Source organism: Platichthys flesus, chromosome 24 (assembly GCF_949316205.1).
Source record: "Platichthys flesus chromosome 24, fPlaFle2.1, whole genome shotgun sequence".
In the NCBI taxonomy this organism is placed as follows: Eukaryota; Metazoa; Chordata; class Actinopteri; order Pleuronectiformes; family Pleuronectidae; genus Platichthys; species Platichthys flesus.
The window spans coordinates 14,579,021-14,594,482 of NC_084968.1; the positions used below are offsets into that span (position 1 = coordinate 14,579,021).

General features: G+C 50.4%; 1 protein-coding gene across 1 annotated transcript in view; it reads right to left on the reverse strand.

Moving 5' to 3' along the window:
• LOC133950227 (astrocytic phosphoprotein PEA-15) overlaps positions 1-15,462 on the reverse strand; it is a 28,556-nt gene that overhangs the window by 7,123 nt on the left and 5,971 nt on the right. The window lies entirely within an intron of this gene.

The following is a 15,462-nucleotide window of genomic DNA, read 5'->3' on the forward strand; positions in this document are numbered from 1 at the left end:
GATCCCAAGCTGGAAACTCCGATCTGTGAAATGCGTCCAAGCAACAAAATATTTGAGCGCAAGCAGGAGCTGAGTTGAGTGCAAGAGCAGCGTTTCGAGTGAAAGCAAACACTGTCCTGAAACATGAGCGTGAATCTACCCCCCCCCCCCCCCCCAATCGCTCGATGCAGTGCATCATGGGCCGTGGCTCGAGCTCTGTCTGCCTCTGATCCCCTCGGTCTCATCGCAGATAAACACACTGCACAGAAAAACCCAGAAGAGCTCAGCGAGTGGCGTGACCTATATATCAGAGCCCGTGCTACCCGCAGCGGCCACCAGGGGGCCTGCATTGACACTGAATAAGCATGAGTTTGTGTGTGAGTGTGTGTGTCTGTGCAGCAATATGATTGTTACTTAGTCATCTTCAGCTTCCTACATTTCCTACACTGCATGCTCCACAGACCAATTCATATCGGAATAATAACAATATAAAGTATAAAGGTGAAAGTAAAGATGATTAATGATGTAATTGTCCCAGAGGCTGATTTCAGGTCAGATTTGTTTGTTCTCTAATGTCTCATGGTGGTGTTTGGTTTGTCTGATCCACGATCTGAGCCTCAGGGCGAGAGCGCAGTGATGACAGAGCGCTTTTACTGTGATCTCTGTGTGTGTGTGTGTGTCTGTGTGTGTGAGTGTGTGAATTCAGTCTTAAATGTCACGTTCATGTCTCTCAAACCAGAGCAACTTGCACAATCAACACAAAGCTCTGCGTGGGAGAGAGCAGGGATATGCACCTTAACTCAGTAAACAATGTGTGTGTGTGTGTGTGTGTCTGTGTGTGTGTTTATGTGTGTGTGCGTGTGTCCTGTCTCCAAGTGCAAGTTTGTGAATTGTGTGTGTGCACGTTTGCATGTTTATGCACGTACTCAAGTGGATGTGTGTGTGTGTGTGTGTGTGCGCTTCCACTCGTGAGCTTGTGAATTGTGTCCGTGATGCAGGGAGTGAAAGAATGAATGTGTGTGTGTGTGTGTGTGTGTGTGTGTGTTGCCCTGCCTGCTCTGTTTTGCACCACAATGGACTGGCGCTGCTTTTGTGTACTTTTGGAGGAGAAGGGGGAGAAAAAAATCAACAATGGAGAGAGTGGCTACATTTAGTCTTCCCCCCCCCCCCCCATCAACCATTCAATAAAGAGGCCTCTATGAGATTGGCTGAAACATATCATATGAACATTTCATTTGTTTTTGTTTCTGAACCTTCTTTCCGGGACCTAAAAGCTTCTTGCTGTCGTCCACCTGTGTTTCCAGTGCACTCTACAAACTGGAGGAGGATTCAACCAGTTCACAAAACTCCAACAAGCTACGTCCAAGCTTCACCGTCAAAAAATTGTTAACACATGATCATAGTGAGTCTGAAAAACAAGTTCAAGAGAAATTGTGGTCATGCTGCGAGTCTGTGAAATCCCCCCCCCCCCCCCTTGTCTCTGGGACGAGCCTGACACTGCGTCCACACATAGAGACCCACTGTGCTTCACATTCTAAACCAACACAAACATGCTTTTGTCTCTGCAGCCTCTGTGTGTGAGTGAGTGAGTGTGTGTGTTTAAATGTGAGACAAAGAGTTGTCATTGAAATTATAATCACAAAGTATCACTCAGCCATAAATTAAATCAAGGTCTGAAAAGTAAAAAAGGTAGAAGTTAACCAAATATTGTTTTCTATAAGCACTTTTTGAACATGGATCATTATTCTTGTAAGTGTGATGATGGCTGAATATGGAGGTTATGATTGTTTTCTTTAGCAGCTCTGACAGATTTTACATTCATGGGAACTTAGGACTGTTTTTGTACCTGAGCATAAAGAGTGTAGGGGGGGGGGCTCATGCTCTCACACACATCCACTTCCTGCTATGAGCCTCACATCTCACTGATCCTAGACCTGCCGAGTGCTTCTCTTTGTGGTGATCACACACACACACACACACAGACACACACACGCACACACACACAAACACACACACCAAAAACTCCATTCACCCTCCACACCAATGACGTTGCCATGGAAACCAGACCTGGCTTGCCTTCAGGCCTGGAGACTGTTACCTAGCGACAGGCCCTGCCCCCCCCTCCTCACCTCACTTCCTTTCAGAATACACCCCCCCCCACCCTCCCCTCCTCGGATGATTGACACATGAGAAACAAAAACAAAAACCTCAAACCCATAAAGTGATAATTTATCAGCAGATCAGCAGGTTTTTAATGTGTCTGCAGAACTGAACCTTCACAGCTTCAGTCACAGTTTGATGTTGTTGACGTTGTTGTTGACGTTGTTGTTGAACTGTTCGCTGCCACATCGTGACGGTCACATGATCGATGTCGACGCTCGCGAACTCTGCAACTCTTTCTCGTTCCTTTTAATCAACAGCACACACACTGACTCTCTTTTCCCCTTCAGACACACACACACACACACACACACACACACAGACACACACTGCTGGACTTCAGCACGGAGAAAAGCCTTTATGTTTTACCATGGCAACAGAACCACCAGGAGAGCAGTCTCTTGGAACAAAGAATAAACTCAGTTCACGGATTTCTTCTCAATCCAGAATCAAACCCTCCATAAAGACACGAGTCATTTCAGCCTGATCGCCCCCTGGTGGCTGGTTTCTCCCTGCACGGGTCTCCATTCAGGGGCTGCATCCGCCCTAGGCTGCATTTTAAAAACGGATTGTGTCGCACAGCTTGTGTGTTGGTATCATAGATTGTATATGAAGATGTGCGACATAACCGACGCCTAGAAGTGAAGCCAAATCCTCTTCGTCTCCCCCTGGTGGCTAGCTGTAGCATAGGTCTTAAAACCTTCCTCCTCCATGTTAGTTAATGACTAAAAGTGCAAGATGGTGGCGTTCGTATCCGTGATGTTTTGGCTTGATTTCTGTTCAGTGGGAGGAAGTGAAGATGTGTCTTTATTGACAGTTTTATACTTTCACTCAGTTTGTCTTTGTCCCTTTTTGTCCCATCTTTCATAAACCTAACAAAGTGGCTCTGTGTGATATTAAATCTCCTTCGTCCTCCTCTTCCTCCCTTTGTCCTTGTCTGTCCTGTTCCTACATGTCGGAGTCGGGGCCTACGAGCAGTTAGTCTCTTTCTCCGTCATTAAATCTCTCATTAAATTCACCCTGACCTTTCAGCACCCCCCCCCCCCCCCTCCCTCTCTCTCTCAGGATGTTTTCTCACTTTCACTCAGATGGACTGCGAGGCAGAGAGTAGGAGTCCCGCCCACTCGCCATCTTTAACTCTCCCACGGAACTCACCTCGACTTTACAGAGATCCGCTCCATGTGTCTATTTCTAGAACGAACCAGCTCTGCAATGTTTCTAAAAGACGCCACATTTTTAAGTGATCTTAAATCTCAACCCTCAGCTCTTCTCTCTGCACCGTTCATTCTGAGGTTTCTCTCTCTCTCTCTCTGAGAATCATCAGCTCCCTCCGTCCTGCAGCCGGTGAGCGATCAGAGAGTGGGAGGCTGAATCTCTCGGTTTCAGGTCGGAGCTGACGTCTGCCTCCTCTTCTCGGGTCAGGGGTCACTCTCCTGCTCATCCAGTCCAGAGATTCAGCCTCAACTCTCTGGATCCTCTCACTTCAACCCACACGTGCTTCTCTCTGCTGGTGATTCTCCTGCTTTCTATTATGAAACACACTGAAGACGAAGGTACCGCCCTGTGGTCCAACGTCTCCACCAACAAGTGAAGTCAATCAAGAGGACAGAGTTGTTTACTTTGAACTCAAATGTGTAAATTACTTTCTCCCTCCCTGCTTCACGCCTGAGTCGGTGTGTAGAGCCCTGCAGAGTCAGAGTCCGTCCACCAAGCGGCATCGATCATCGTGCAGGCGCCAAACCAACCCGCCTCCCTGCAGGTTTCATGTCCAGCAGCAGACAACAAATAAAGCCCCCCCCCTGCAGACGGCGCCCGGGGTCGAGGACGCATGGGGGCCGGTCCCTCGCTGCACATCGACGCCCTGCAGCTTCACCCGGCCCCCCAGCTGCAGGGCGGCGGCGTGCTGGGCTCCTGAATGACACCGGGCTGGTGGCGTGCCGCTGCGCCTCCTTTCTCATTTTCACTGCGGTGGCTGGAGGCAGCTTGAGTTTCGATTCTCGGTCTGAGCCGATTTGACTTCCTGTGTGGAAGTGACAGCTGCTGCAAATGTGTCAAGATCCACGGAGACGTATGGAAGTGATGGCTGCTGGCTGCTGTGTAGCCGGGCTCAGGTATAACCAGTAAACCAAAGACTCACAGCAGCAACAACACAGAGTCACAACTGACAACTAACAAAAATTAATAAATCAAGCAATACACAAAAACAACTTCCTTTAAAAAGCTGTTTAATTGAAAAAATAAATCAAATCAAACAGTAAAGTAACATAATCGTCAAAAGCAACTCACACACTAAGTACTGACCAGCGGCAGAGTAAAACTACTCAATGCAGAAAAACCTGAAAACCAGTATGTTACTGGCCAACACACGTCCCCAGTTGAGAGACAATCTTGGCAGCAAAAGGTCAAACAAGAAGCACCGCCCCCCCTCTGCGTCCTCATCATCCTCATCATCCTCAGCAGTGTCTCTGTGCCTCCCTCCATCACCACCGCTCTACCTTTACTCTTCCCTGTTTCTCCTCCTCAGTCTCCTCTCCTGAGGCTTTGAACGCGACATCATTGCAGTGTTTTTTTGCTGCAGGGGAACATTAGACCTGATTTCTAACCATTAATCTCACTTTGATGTCTCTCGCCCGCCGAGAACATTGCCTGTGTCCACACGGCGAATAAAAGACATTGTGTAACAGCATCTCCTCCGTTTCATCTCTGCTCCCTCGTTCTCTCCTCCTCTGCTCCCTCGTTCTCTCCTCCTCTGCTCCCTCGTTCTCTCCTCCTCTGCTCCCTCGTTCTCTCCTCCTCTGATCCCTCGTTCTCTCCTCCTCTGCTCCCTTGTTCTCTCCTCCTCTGCTCCCTCGTTCTCTCCTCCTCTGCTCCCTCGTTCTCTCCTCCTCTGCTCCCTCTCTCCTGACGCTTCTCTCTCAGATTTGCTTATGCTAGAGATTCTCTGCCCACGACCACCGGGTCGACCCTGTGGTCCAGACACCCAGGTTCCATCACCGCTCCCATTCCCACCACAGGCCCGGACGGAGGAGAGAGGGAGGTTGAAGGGGAAAAGAGGAAGAGCTGAGAGAATGACACCATGCTCAGGATTAAAGGATGGGACGGAGAAAGCGAGGGATGAGGAGGGAGTAGAGGAGGGAGAGGGAAGGGACACAGAGAAAGGCTCCTTACAGACGTCCCCCTGTCCAATGAGGCAGCGAGCGCTGCCAGCACTTATCAGTTCAAAAGCCCAGAGTGCGAGAGAGAGGGAGAGAGAGAGAGAGGGAGAGAGGGAGAGAGAGAGAGAGAGAGAGAGAGAGAGAGAGAGATTCGGAGGAGAGGAGGAAGCACTAATCTGGGGAGAAGCAGTGGAGCGATGGAGAATATAGGCCACTGGCCCAATTTTCATTGAGGAGAAAGACGATTTTTTTCATGAGTGTAAAAATAGAGCTTTTTATTTCCAAACTTTGTTAAATGTCACAAAACTTCTCCAAACAGAGAACCGTTATTTAAACAAGCCGCTGATTAACGCCTCTGGAGTTCAGTGCACGTCTGGAAACAGCTTCAGAAGAACATGGTCCTCTTCCCTCGTGTGTTTCACAAAGTCTTTAAACCTTCACAATAAGAGAGGTCCTAAGAGTTTAATCGTGAATCGACTCATCGAGAGAGAATCCTGATTCTGAGCTGAGAGCGGAGCTGATTGAAGCTTTGAGCTTCTGGACGGGAGCTGATGGTGGAACCTGCTGAGTCGTTGTTAAACCTGTTTGATCAAATACAAATGGATGAAGGATCATTTCACTGAAGAGCTCCGTGCATTGAGCTTCTCGATCGGGAAGAAGAGGATTTACTGTTTTCATCTGGGAGTGTTTTAACCTCTGCTGGTCACCACGAGCTGGTTTGGTTTGAGTTGAGATATTAATCACAACCATCATCTTAATAATCTGTCCCCAGAATGCCCTTCAAGCTTCCTCCAGCACATTTAGACCAAGAATCTTTGTGTCTTCACATCTTGGTGATATTCTGTCTCTGGGTCAACTCCTCTCGTCTCTGAATGAAAGGGTCCGAGCTCTGGAACAGATCCGCTCCCCTCACACTATTAATGATATTAAATCTGAATTCAGCCTGATTTGGTCTCATGATCCTGTTTTAATTTATTTCTTATTTCTTTTAACCTCATCTTCTGTCTTTCGTCTTTTTCTCTTGTAAACATGTTGGTGCACTATTACACCTTTCTTTCTTTTATTGATTTTAAAACACTGAAACAGCTCCTAAGGAATCACTAGAGAAGCTCATATATTGTTGTGCACATTCAGATACACAACGTGATTACAACCACACGCGTGTGTTAATCTGTTTACTTACATGTTTGCATTTTCCTCCCTCAGATTTTTTCTCTAAGCTTCAGGAGAGCAGCATTGGTGGAGTTTGTGTAGGCAGAGGCAACATCAATCCTCCCAAGTGCCACACAAACACACACAACACACACACAAACACCCACAAAACGCACACACACACACACTGTGGCTCCGTGTGGATGTGTCCTGAATACAGATACCCCTCCGTTTTGGCAGGAGCTTGCACAGAGGGTAAAGGTCACACAGAGAGAAACGTGAAATGTGAAAGTGCTTGTTCAAGAAGAGAAGAATCCTAAAGGAAAAGATAAACGAGTGAAATTTTAAGTTGTTCTTATTAAGCAGACATGTGTTCCAGTGTGAACTCCTAGTTTGGTTTTAAATGGTTATTAAATGATATAACACTGGGGTGAGAGGTTGTGATTGACAGGTGAGGCTGACTCGTGAATGGTTTGTGACCTCGATACCTCGCCAGCGACCTCTGAAGGAATCCTGAACGTGAGTAACTCTCCCCAACGTGGAACTGGTGAAAACAAGATGTCTGAAGGAGCTGCAGCCGCCGGGTTGTGTGCCGTGGTCGCCAGGGACTCACTTCCTGGCCTCGGCTAAAGGGCAGCGGAAAAAACACCAGCCGCCGAGGGAGAAAAGGAGGGAGACAGAGGGGTGAGACAGGGAGAGACAGGGTGAGACAGAGGGGTGAGACAGGGAGAGACAGGGTGAGACAGAGGGGTGAGACAGAGGGGTGAGACAGGGAGAGACAGGGTGAGACAGAGGGGTGAGACAGAGGGGTGAGACAGGGAGAGACAGGGGGGAGAGACAGGGAGAGACAGGGAGAGACAGGGTGAGACAGGCAGAGACAGGGAGAGACAGAGGGGAGAGACAGGGAGAGACAGGGGGGAGAGACAGGGAGAGACAGGGTGAGACAGAGGGGTGAGACAGGGAGAGACAGGGTGAGACAGGCAGAGACAGGGAGAGACAGAGGGGTGAGACAGGGAGAGACAGGGTGAGACAGAGGGGTGAGACAGGGAGAGACAGGGAGAGACAGAGGGGTGAGACAGGGAGAGACAGAGGGGAGAGACAGGGAGAGACAGGGTGAGACAGGGTGAGACAGAGGGGTGAGACAGAGGGGTGAGACAGGGAGAGACAGGGTGAGACAGAGGGGTGAGACAGGGAGAGACAGGGTGAGACAGAGGGGTGAGACAGGGAGAGACAGGGTGAGACAGAGGGGTGAGACAGAGGGGTGAGACAGGGAGAGACAGGGTGAGACAGAGGGGTGAGACAGGGAGAGACAGGGTGAGACAGGGTGAGACAGAGGGGTGAGACAGGGAGAGACAGAGGGGTGAGACAGGGAGAGACAGGGTGAGACAGAGGGGTGAGACAGAGGGGTGAGACAGGGAGAGACAGGGTGAGACAGAGGGGTGAGACAGGGAGAGACAGGGTGAGACAGGGTGAGACAGAGGGATGAGACAGGGAGAGACAGAGGGGAGAGACAGGGAGAGACAGGGGGGAGAGACAGGGAGAGACAGGGTGAGACAGAGGGGTGAGACAGAGGGGTGAGACAGGGAGAGACAGGGTGAGACAGAGGGGTGAGACAGGGAGAGACAGAGGGGAGAGACAGGGAGAGACAGGGGGGAGAGACAGGGAGAGACAGGGAGAGACAGTGGGGTGAGACAGGCAGAGACAGTGGGGAGAGACAGGCAGAGACAGTGGGGAGAGACAGGGAGAGACAGGGTGAGACAGAGGGGTGAGACAGGGAGAGACAGGGAGAGACAGGGAGAGACAGGGAGAGACAGGGTGAGACAGAGGGGTGAGACAGGGAGAGACAGAGGGGTGAGACAGGCAGAGACAGTGGGGTGAGACAGGCAGAGACAGTGGGGAGACAGGGAGAGACAGGATGAGACAGGGAGAGACAGAGGGGTGAGATGGGGTGAGACAGGCAGAGACAGGGAGAGACAGGATGAGACAGTGTGAGACAGAGGGGTGAGATGGGGTGAGACAGGGTGAGACAGGCAGAGACAGGGAGAGACAGAGGGGTGAGACAGGGAGAACCAGGAGGGACGGGACGGGGGGGGGGGGGGAGAAAGATAAACCAGCAGCTGGACTCGCTGGAGGAATGAAAACGGGAGCTAATCCCTTTTTCTGCTTTGTTCCACACCAGCTCGTCCTCTGGAGCTCCGCCCCCAGGACTCCGGTTTATGGAGACATATTTCTGCAGCTCTCTTTTGTCAAACAGTGTTAAGACTGAAAATCATTTTAAAACTGCCTGTTTGATTTTAAATAGAACCTTCGTTGGCAACATACTATCTGAGGACAGACTCCTCTTCTTCATCAAGATTGGTGAAATCCTGCTTCCGCCTCTTTGTCCGAAATGTAACAAGTCCTTTATCGACTCTTTCCAGCAAGTTTTGTGTAAATCTGTTTTTGCATAATCCTGCTGACGAACACACAAACACAACCTCATATCCCATAATAACCCTGTGTGTTGTGACTAACAGTGAAAACCTCTGCACGCCTGCTCCTCCGATGATAGAGTCTCTGCCTGTACGCATGAATAACTGTATGAATATGAACAGCTGCATATACCGCACACTCACGGATGAGTGCTCTGACGTGAGAGACACAGGAAAGAATGAGGAAAGAGAGAGAGAGAGAGTTAGACCCCCCCCCCCCACAGTCACCGGAGCAGCCTTCTGCTTAATCTGAATTCTAAATGGCAAACGGTTCATCGTGGCTGCAGGAAAAGACCAGATGGTCGTGACTAAACCCGGAGAGAGGGAGGGAGAGAGGGGGAGAGAGGGAGGGAGGGAGAGAGAGGGAGAGAGGGAGAGAGAGAGAGAGAGAGAGGGAGCTAGAGACCAGATGTGGAGACGCAGGGAGAGAAATGAAGATCGTCGAGGAGGAGAGGAAGGTGAACGGGAGAAAGAGCAGGAGTGAGTTCTGGAGAATTTTATATAAACACACATTCCTTTGTCTAATCGAACCCAGTGTATTCTGGGACAAACCCTGTGACCCCATGACCCTGTGACCCCGTGGTGACAGTGGCCAGGACCAATCAGACGGCAGCAGCAAGAAGTCACGCAACACTCCGCCGCCATGCCGATCCACCGTCGGCTCTAATTCTCTAATCCATTAAAATCCTTCCTCCATGCGGCTCAGCTACTGTGAGCAAGTCAGTCACCTCCTGCACCTGAGCAGCCGGCAGAGCAACAGGCTGGTTACCCCCCCCGAGCCGCTCTAAGCTGCTGTTGTTGGTGTTTCAGGTTCTGGAGCTTTCAACCACATCGCAGCCGGGATCAGACGTGAGCTCTGGAAAGGGTCTGGACCCAGCAGGAGACTCACTCCGATGTTTTCCAGACATCTCACTCGGGGGCGGCAGGAGGAGCTCTGGAGAAAGTCCAGAGCAACGGACTGTGACATTTTCAGTTTCAGGAGTTCCAGTTGCAGTTCAAGGCAGAATCCTCTAACCCGGCTCTGTTCACACTCAGCTTCTAGTTCCTCCAAAGCTGCTCAATAAGACAGGATATCATTGTTGTATAATTTGTGCGAAGCCGGTGAAAGAGACAAGCTGTGGTGTTTGAGGGGATCATGTGCCAGTCTCCTGGAGATCAGCAGCTTTGGGCTTTCAGGTGATAACAAGACGAGAGAGAGGGAGAGAGAGAGAGGGAGAGGGAGAGTGAAACAAGGAAAATAAAAAGCAAAAGAGATGAACTCTAACAGCAGATCGGCTGCCTTCACAAAATATGAATCGTTGCATCATGGATTCTGTTTGTTTGTCGAGGATCATCTGACAAATCCCATAAAGAATCAGAGAGCCCCAATCGCTGATGACAGTGGATTGCATCATGCGGCCTGAACCCAGTTCCCCCAGTGAACCCAGTTCCCCCAGTGAACCCGTCCCTACAGACGACTGACTGATTCTTACCACACAGATATACTGTGAATAATCCTGATTGTTTAACTTGTATAAACGTCCACAGATGACCACACAGACCTTTGCAGTCAGATCCTCTGTGTTGGAGATTTCACTCATTTCCAGTGCAAATCAATTCCTTTGGAGAATTGTTCTGGAACCAAGTGTGGGAGGAGCTGTGGTGGGACTGGTTTCCTGACCCTGTCAACGGGTCAGTGGACCGGAGCTGAAGTGGAATCCTCTCACCTCACTGCCTCACGACACGACTCAGAAGGATCTTGACTCTCATGCACGGTGACAGCTGGCGTGCACGGCCGCAGACACACAAGCTGCCGTGTGTCACAGCCGCCAGAGATGAGGAATCATGGAAATGTATTTGTGTCGTCGATGCTTCATTAGCGTTCGGGCTTCATGGAAGATAAAAATATCTCTGTGCCTCTGGGAGGAGAGAGGACGGCGAGGGGGGGGGGGTGTGTGCGGCAGAGATAAAATGAGGATGCAAGAGTTTCTCTTTTTGTCTCCTGCTGTGAATGTGTGCGTGTTCATGTGATGTGTGTGTCTGTGTGTCACGAGCGAGGCTGCAGCAGCGTCTGTGAGTAAAACTTCCAGAACCGTGAGATGTGAAGGTGACGCTGACGTCAGCCTCTCCTGGAGGAAATATCTCTCCTCCTCATCTCTGCCTGCCTCCATGCTCCTCTTCACTGCTCCTTCATCACAGCCCCCCCCCCCCCCCCCCCCCCCTCCTGTCAGCGGCTGTGCACCGAGGCAGGAAACTGTGGCTGACTATGGGACCAAAAAAAACACAAAACAATAAACAGCATCGGAGGTGGAGGCCTGTCTGCACACACTGTACATACATCAACACTGTGATGTCATAGACACCATGTGATTGGTCAAGCTGTGCATCGTCTTAATTATTATGGGATGCAGCGTTTAATGCATTATTACCCTTTTCTGCCGTCACGTGATCATGAATCCTCTTTTGATCTCTTTGATCTCAAGATGTTATGACATCACATGAGGAGGAGTCACTCTGAACATTATGGATTTGGATCTGGAAGATGGTGGTTTTGGGTTTTGAGTTCTGTTCTGAAGGTTCTGGTCATGTGACCTCACGTGACGGGTCAGTTCATCGTGGACTTCAGGTCTTCGTTCATCCTCGGGTCTGCAGGCTTCTTGTTGGGAGAAGAACAGAGTGAGTTCAACTGGTTTTACATCTGCAGAGACATGTGACCAGTCAGGGGACCACCACTGTCTCCTTAGAGATCCCGTCCCCCCCACAGGAAACCACCAAGCTCAACTCTTCACAACAGGGGAAAGTTTGAAGTCTCCTGATGTTAAACCACGTAAACGCTCCATTTTCTACTTAAACTCTTTATTTCCAGATAATCCATCTATGTAAGTTTTCATTTTTCCTTTGAATATGAGCCACAGAGACCGGTGGGTGGGCAGGCGACTGGGAAACTGGGAGTCAGAAGCGTTCAGGCCCAGTCGCCTGCTGGGAAACGCTGTCAGATGTTGTGATCGCTCGTCCACTAATCGTGAAAATAGGACCTGGAGTCTGACTGTGTGTGTTTGTGTCGTGAGCACAGACGAGTGGAGAAACGCCTGAGGGAGAGGAGGAGGAGGACGAAGGGTTGGTGTGGTGGTGGTGGTGGGGGGGGGACGTTAAAGTCACTGTTGTAAGATAACGCCTTCACTGAGCGCCGACACGTTTACTACACGTCTGCCGATGAGAAGATCAAAGCCAGACGTCACCGCACCTCGTTTCCTCGAGGGAGTTAAAGTTCACAGGATGAAGTCGTCGTTCGGAGATGAAAGGAGAGGAAGAGGAACGAAGAAGAGCAGCAACACTCTTTTCCACCTAAAAAACTCTCTCTCTCTCTCCCTCCCTCTGACGGAACAGAAATTAGACAGAAGACACAGATCAGATCCTGTTTGGCTCGGGCCTGATCCCAGATGTGCGGCTGCCTCGATGGAAACATGCTGCTGGAGCGTTTGGACGGAGAGAGAGAGAGAGAGAGAGAGAGAGAGAGAGGGAAAGAAAAGTCTCTCATGTGTTTACTTCTCACTTGTTTCTGTGGCATCAAAATAGCAACAGCACCTGAAGAGACACGAGAGACGGTGTCGTACGTCCTCTCGTCTGCGTCTTTATATCTGACAGACGCCTGCACAGACCCACATTCTCACATTTCCCCGAAAACACGTGTTAGCCTGTTAGTCTAGCTACATATCTGCACACAAACATGGACACAAACACACACACGCAGACTAACGCACCCATACACGTGCACACACAGTTACACACAGTGTTAATGGGGCTGTATCCCACTGTAATGCACAGTTCACTGAGGCTCCAGATGGAGAGGCAGCGAGGAAGAGGAACAGGATGCCATAACCTCGCCTCATACAGTACACAAGAGTCACAGCTGCAGACACACACACACACACACACACACACACACACACACACACACACACACACACACACACACACACACACACACACACACACACACACACACACACACACACACACACACACACACACACACACACAACACACACACACACACACACACACACACACACACACACACACACACACACACACACACAGGGAAAGCAGCCCAGAGCACCCACGCCTGTATCAGCCCACATGAATGCTTCTAGAAGAAAAAGAAACACATGTACACTTTATCTTTTGTATGAGCATGCTCGGAAACACACGTGCAAACACACACAGACTCACACACTCACACACTCGGATGAAGCACACTTCACCCAGCAGAGTCAAGGTGGCGGTTGTTGTATTTTCCTGAAGCTTCAATTGAACCTTCACTACAATGTTTTAAACGTTATTGATAAGTGTTAGGATGCAGACAGGAAGTGATTCTGAACAAACAGGATGACAGGAAGTTATTTAATCTTCAGAGACTAAATGTGTCTTAATGAGGAAACTCAGGACGATCTGGATGTGTCAGCATTTTAAAGACATCCTTCATTTACAGTAACTGCTGCTCGAAACAACAGAGCTGCTGAGGGGGAGACAGGGGGACGGCTGGAGGGAGACAGGGGGACGGCTGGAGGGAGACAGAGGGACGGCTGGAGGGAGACAGGGGGACGGCTGGAGGGAGACAGAGGGACGGCTGGAGGGAGACAGGGGGACGGCTGGAGGGAGACAGAGGGACGGCTGGAGGGAGACAGAGGGACGGCTGGAGGGAGACAGGGGGACGGCTGGAGGGAGACAGGGGGACGGCTGGAGGGAGACAGGGGGACGGCTGGAGGGAGACAGGGGGACGGCTGGAGGGAGACAGGGGGACGGCTGGAGGGAGACAGGGGGACGGCTGGAGGGAGACAGGGGGACGGCTGGAGGACGGGACGAAGAAGGGGCAGGAAAGGAAAGGAGAGGACGAAGGAGGGGCAGGGTGAAGTCTGAGTCATCGTCAGTTACAGCCGTCGTCTGAGCCAAAGGGATGAGGGAAAAACACACACACACACACACACACACACACAGACACACAGACAGACACACACAGAAACCCAGGGACAAGGCCATCTTTAATGACAGCTTCCCCTTCTCTTTTCACTAAAGGGGACATGAAGTCAAACGGTCAGGGGCTGTTGGGAATGGTCTTATTGGAGCCACTGACCCCTCTGTAACACACACACACACACACACACACACACACACACACACACACACACAGACACACACAAATGGGCCGGAGTCCCCAAACAGTCCATTAGAGATTAAACAAGTTGTTCATGTTTCAGACTCCGGGCATGACTCAAAATTTCAGATTTGTCTGCCGCCGCCTCCTCCTCTCCTCTCCTCTCCTCTCCTCCTCCCTCCTCTCCTCCTCATCCTCTCCTCTCCCTCCTCTCCTCCTCTCCTCTCCTCTCCTCTCCTTCTCTCCTCCTCTCCTCTCCTCCTCCTCTCCTCCTCCTCTCCTCCTCTCCTCTCCTTCTCTCCTCGTCTCCTCTCCCCCTCTCCTCCTCTCCTCCTCTCTCTCCATCTCTGCTCCCGGCGCTGCCTCCTCTCTATCTCTCCATTAGTGGATTAAGCACTCGGGCGGCGGAGAGGAAGACGGTTCAGAGAAAATGAAACTCGGTCCATCCCCGTGTGTCCTGGGGGACGTGAGACAACCGGCTGAGTGGGGACCTGTCCGTCCTCAGCGCCTCCTCACATCACGGCTCCGTTATGGATTTCTTCAATAACACGACAGCAGATGAATTCACACGCTGTCCTGCTGGTTCTACATTATTGGGGTAATAGCTCACAGTTAAATGAGCCTGAAGTTTCCTCACGAACATTTCTTGGATCAAATAAATTTGTATGAAGCACAGCCATTAAAGAGCGCTTCAGTCTGTTATCCCTCCTCACGGGGACATGGCGGGGTCACCAGCTCTCCGTCTGTGCAAACTCCGTGTGACACAGTGATCAACGCCGGGTGACGACTCACAGGCTTCTGTAACAAAGAGTCCTCACAGAAGTGTGAGTCACGTAGTGAACAGCCGGGTGACAGCTCAATAAGACAATAGATTATGTGACAGTAAAACAACATGTCTTTCATTCCAACTTCTGCTCTGTTGTTTATTTGATTGTGGTGCGAGTCAAACACATTGTTTTTCTGTTGACGCTTTGTGTCACATGGCGTCTTTGTGTGTCCATCTATCAAATCCAAATGTCTTCTACCATCAGAGAGAAGATCTTCCTCTAACGTTGGACACTCAGGGCCGGGGACAAAGACACGGACCGGACTGAAACCAACAACTGGGCAGATGTGACCTGTGGGCTGCTGGTTGAGTTTCTCTAAAGTCTCAGTGAAAGAGGTTCTAACATGAAGGCCTGCAGCCGAGCCTGTGTGTTACCGTACAACACATTAGAGCACGGGTCCCCAGAGGGTACATACACAACACACACACACAAGTTTCTCCTCAGTTTGAGTCTCAGCGGAGGAGCATGTTTGTGTGTCTGTGTGAGTTTTTCATGCCCGTGTCATCGAGGTTAACCTGATTCCTGAGGCTTTTTAAAACACACAGTGGAGAAAGGGATGGAGGCGAATCTGTTACATAAGGAAA